Here is a 6,000-nt window from a genome sequence, read left to right as displayed (position 1 = left end):
GACGTTCCCAGCAGACCCTCACTATACGCTTGGGCCTGCCAGGCTTGACCGGCTTCCTCCCCCACCAGCAGAACCAACCCACTACCAGGTGGTGATCAGTTGGCAGCTCCACCCCTCTCTTCACCCGAGTGTCCATACGGCAGCAAGTCTGATAACACGACCGCAAGTCAATCATCAATCTGCGGCCTAGGGTGTCCTGTTGTCAATTGCACATATGGACGCCCTTATGCTTGAACATGGTGTTCATTATGGACAATCCATGATGAGCACAGAAGTCCAATAACAAAACACCATTCGGGTTCAGATCGGGGAGGCCGTTCCTTCCAATCACACCCCTCCAGGTCTCACTGTTATTGCCCACGGGAGCATTGAAGTCCCCCAGTAAAACAAGAGAGTCCCCAAGCAGAGTGCTCTCCAACACTCCTTCCAAGGACTCCAAAAAGGGTGGGTATTCTGAACTGCCGCTTGGCACATGCAAACATCAGTCAGGACCCATCCCCCCACCCGAAGGTGAAGGGAGGCTACCCTCTTGCCCACTGCGGTAAACCCCAATGTACAGGCGCTCAGCCAGGGGACAATAAGCAAGCCCAATCCTGCCCGGCACCTCTCCCCATGAGCAACTTTAGAGTGGAAGAGGGTCCAACCCCCCTCAAGGTGACTGGTTCCTGAGCCCAAGCCGTGCATAGAAGTGAGCCCGACTATATCTAGTCGGAACTTCACAACCTCGCGCACCAGCTCAAGCTCCTTCCCCACCAGAGAGGTCACATTCCATGTCCCTAGAGCTAGCTTCTGTAGCCGAGGATCGGACCGCCAAGGTCCCCGCCTTTGGCCACTGCCCAACTCCCATTACACCCGACCCCTTTGGCCCCTCCTACAGGTGGTGAGCCCATTGGAGGGGGGACCCACGTGCCTTCGGGCGCTCACCATTGAGCCCCACCCCCAGGCCTGGCTCCGGGGGGGGACCCGGTGACTTGTGTCCGGGCGAGGGAAATCGTGGTTCCATTATGTTTCTCTTAATAAGGGGTCTAATGTAAAAATATATAATATGAACAACATGATATTTTCAAACATGGACATTAAAACACATACTACCAAATATAAGCAACTTCCTAATTGGTGTTGAGAGATTCTGAAAATTATCATGTAAATGGAACATGAAATAAATTAATAAGTCTATTGTCAGATCAACATCCTACAAAGATTCTGAACATTTAGGTAAAAATATATTTATTAATTTTAACATTTCCAGGTGATCCATTTCCAGTACTACAAATTGTACAAGCTGCTGAGTGTGGGATGAGTATGAATTAGTTGTATGGACCAAATGACAGGACAATGCTGTCATTCCCAACAGCACATAACCTTGCTGGATGGTGAATCACTGGCTACAGCAACAAAACCATGTTTTACAGCAGTCTGACTGGCCTGCGGTTATGTAGCTCCACACATTACTCCCATGATCATCATCTAAATTATCTACCATTTGTGTCACAGCAGCCCTTTTGTAGGTTTATACCAGACATGATAGTCTTCGTTCAAATCCTGCATTACTCCTTGGACCACTCTCAGTAGGAATTCACCACAGCTGACCTTCAATGGTGTAAATCACAGGCCCAAGGTGATGCGATTTGATTACAATTATCAAGGGAATGATTTGATGCATCAGGAAATCTTTAATTTTTATCACTATTTGATTTGATCAAACATTTATTTTGATAACCTAAATTAAACCTTTAACTGAAATAAAAAAAAATCACATTACCATGGAAATTTACTTACACACTATTGAGGGAAAACAAAGAAAGCAGAATCTCAGAACATGAATTATTGCTATTACACTAAACAGTAACTAAAATTGTCAAAAATCGAACTACTGAACTGTACAGAAAATAATATTTCAAACATTAAAGAAAGCACTGCCTGATGGGAGGGGGGTTGCTGGCACAGATTAGCAGAATGACGTTATTTTGTTTTCTATGTAATCGTGTAAAACAAAATACAAGACTACAAATGAACCACAAAGAGGGGTACTTTGAGACCTCTTCTAAGGAAAATGATTGTCCAATGCAATAATCTCACTTATTTCAGTAGTTGTATTTTCATTATTAATAAATACTGGTCAATCCTGGTATGTTATAGAATATGTTGTGCATCTCTGAGGTTTACATTACCTTTTTCTTAGCTAGCTGGTTAGTTATTTCAGGGTCTTGACCATTGCTACCATAGCTTGCAAAAATTTTTCACCCTAAAAAAGAGAAGCTTTTCCCAAAAGCATCGTAGCTCAAAGATCATCATATATCGCTTCCTTAATGAATATTAATAAACCTTTCCCTGCATCCTACGTTTAGAAAATTAACATCCAGGTGCTGCTACTTTGCACGTCAACCTTCAGCATGTAAGCACGAGAGCACAACCCAAAAAAGTAGTATCTTTATTTTACCCCCAAAAATCTAATTTTGACATTACAGATCGATGCATTGAATTACCATCTTAATACCTGATACATCACAATGCATCTTTACATCTACTGACCATTAAAACCCCACGAGCCTTTCTGTTTCTGAGATGCTCTCACCCTGTCACCTAGCTGCAATGATCTAGCCCTTGTCAGTCACTCATCTTTATTCCTGCCCATTTCTTCTGCATTCATTCATATTCACTATAAGCACCGGATATCACCTTACTGTTTAATATATCCCAGACCATGGCATGCATACTTTTTACTAGATAGTCAGCATTATTTCATTATTGTGTTCAGAATGTTTACCTTATTGGTGAATGCGTACTGAGTAACATTTTTGTAATTTACGAAGTCAATACTTACCTGAATTCAAAGAAGATCTGTGATCAAAAGTAGAAAATGTTTTGTTATACCTGACAGGTTTTGGTTCTAGTCTGGTAGTTTCTTGAAATATCAACCCCAATTTATTTGGCAACATTTTGCAAGGTGGGGAGTGGGCCCAAGGCATCTGACAACCTGTGATGTCAGGTTGTTCAGACGAATGCTCATGAAATGGCCCTTCCAACTGTTGCAAAAGAAGCTAGTTATTCCAAGAGCATCATTTCTAAAATTTTGAAGCTGTACAAAGAAAATCAGTCATCCAAGTCCTGGAAAAAGGCCAACTTTCCATGTACTGTAAGATAAGTGTGCAAGAGAATTGGGTGACAGTGAGAGACTGTGGGGAATCAGTTCAACACTGCTGCTGGAATCGCTCTCCAATTCAGTGCTGGAGAGGGCAAGAATTTATCTCAACATAAAATGTCTTGTTGACTGAAGTGGCCCAGCCTGACATCAGGAAGAAGAATAAAAAGGCAAGACTAGCCTTTGCTAATGAGCACTGAAAACTGGTCCAAAGTTCATTTCAGTGATGAAATTTGGGTTAGAAGGGAAACATTATGTTTGGCATTGATCTGGGGAAAGACTCCACCTAAAGGGGGAAGCTTTCTGCAACTGGAGTTAGGTCCTTGATATGACTACATGGTGACTGCTAATGTCTATCAGAACCTCCTTCAGCAACATGCCATTCCGTCCCTGTATCACTCAATCAGCCAGCCATTCTTATGTAACACGATGCCCTTCACCACACTGCAAAATAGGCAAAACAATTCCTTAAAGATGAGAACATCAAAAGGACGAAATGGTCAGCCCAGAGTCCTAAACCCTGTCCATTATTTAGGGAAGGTAACTGGTGACAAAGTAACATTTACTGAATTGTGGAAGAAACTGGAAGAATAGAACAAAATCAAACCAAACCTGTGCAAGATATTAGTTACGTCTTATGGGTGTAGGTGTGCCGAGATTTTTGAGAGCTAAATTCCTGATAATTTTGCAGTTGTAATAGTCAGAAAAACTAAATTCTTTTCCAAATTCTTCTGCAAAAATTGTAACAGTTCTCCAAGTTCTTTATATTTGTTTATAACTTATTTTATGATGTGGGATAGTTTTCACTGATCAAATACGATTAAAATATGTCTCTCCTATTCATGCTGAGATAATGTCACTGCTAATTCAAAGTTAATTATGAAAATGTTACTCATTCTCTAATTTTGATCGCTTGTGTGTGTGTGTGTATGTGTGTTCTGCTTTCTCAGTCAAACTCAGATAATCATTCTGAAAGAACAAGCAGAGAAAGAGCCAGGATCACGTTTTAGAAATGCAAATCAGACTTTATTTTGGTTAAAAGGGAATGTTTGTGCAATATACTTCATTTCTCAAGAAATAAAAGGAAAATCATGGGAATTAATGATGTAAGAATGCTTGCCCACAGGACACCTCTGAAGCCCAATAAAGACTGATTTCTCCCCAAAGTCGACAGCACATGGTCATTCTTGCCAACTATCAGTACGTCAGTGGTTGTACTGAAAATGCAGATTGTACACTGTAGAATTAAGAATGATAGGAAATTAGTCTCTGACAATTGCTTTTAAATTTTCTCTTTCAAGTTTTCAGTCAAAGTGCCACAAAATTTTTCAAAGACTTTGAAATGACAGTGCACTTGGAAAAATGCAATTGCACATTTGAGAAGTGACAAAAAGAGAACTGCCAAAGCAAAACATCCAATAAGCACTAACAGGAAAGCCACGGACCATATCCAAGTTTGAAGATAAAAGGCTCTTTGACTTATTCACCTTATTCAACATATTAGGTGCTCATGTCCTCAACATATATTTATCGCTTTTTCTTAAAATGTTTAATTCTAATGTTACTTCAAAATAATGGAGGGGAGGAGGGGGGCTGGGGTGGCAGTGCTCTCTTTTAGATTCAGTTTAGAATTTCAGTATATAGGATCCCTTCACAATTTCCATCCAAATCTAGTGAAAAACAAATTTAGCTTTCACTCCTAATATATTTTACAGTCAATTTAGTTCCTTTCCAAAACATTATACAAAAACAACAATAATATATTATTTTAATAATCACTCATAAATGAAGCTGCAACTCACACTCCAAGCATATTTTACCCGTAACACACCAGAAACTGTTCACACAGCATCAGTAGTCAAGTAGTTTGGCCCAAGAGGATGCACACGCCATGGCTGTGTGTGTTAGAGGGCACATATTTACACGTATGTCTGCATGTGCACACACATGCACAGGAAGGAAAAAACAACAAGATTTCTATATTCAGTCAAGTGGAGGCACTTCACATTTATAAAAAGTGGCAAGACTAACAAAAGCTCCTCGCCCTTGGACTGTACCACAACTGAAACTAGCAGAGGACAGATATAATCTTTTACGCATGTTATTCTGATGTGAACAAATTGATAGGTTTACCTGCTTTTCTTATGTAAAATAAACAATAATAATAATAATAATAATAATAATAATAAACAGTACTAAGCCAAGAAGCAAGTTAAACTGACAGAACACCTTGAGACAGCACATCTAACTGTACTGGTGTCCCCTCCAGTATTGATATATGTATAATGGTTATATAAATCATACACCTATGGGTATTTAAAAGCCAGTGCCTAATTGTCCTGAAGTTATAAATTAGACATGCTATTTTCCAAGCAACATCTGCTTAAGATAAGGCTAACTGACTGAGCATGGCTTGCCTGCCACAGTTAGCAGTGTTGAAATGACGATCTCATGATGTTTCACAAGGAGCGGAAAACCTGTGAGGCTAAACTGATAGGATTCCAGAATTCCGCTGCCACTCTCATCATTTACGCCTAGTATAAATCAGCCCTAGAGTCCATAAAAAAAACCCTGAATCCTCTCATTTCTGAAAATTAAAAGCACAATGTTTAACATTAACTGGAGTAGAAAAAAGTAAGGTTGATTTGAAACTTCAAACAAAATGTTACAGCCCAGTCCTACTCATACCTACCATACCATATGTAGCTAAACATACTAATGCTTTAACAGTTCCATTTAACACTGTAAATTAATAAAACATACGACTCTTACAGTCTGCAAACATGATCATTGTAATCATTTGTCATGCTTGTCCAAAATGTAAATACTTAAGGCATTGTATAGGTCTACAGGGAGGG

Source organism: Brienomyrus brachyistius, chromosome 17, assembly GCF_023856365.1.
Source record: "Brienomyrus brachyistius isolate T26 chromosome 17, BBRACH_0.4, whole genome shotgun sequence".
Taxonomy (NCBI): domain Eukaryota; kingdom Metazoa; phylum Chordata; class Actinopteri; order Osteoglossiformes; family Mormyridae; genus Brienomyrus; species Brienomyrus brachyistius.
The sequence above is the reverse complement of the archived record's forward strand: the minus strand, read 5'-3'. Positions refer to the sequence as shown.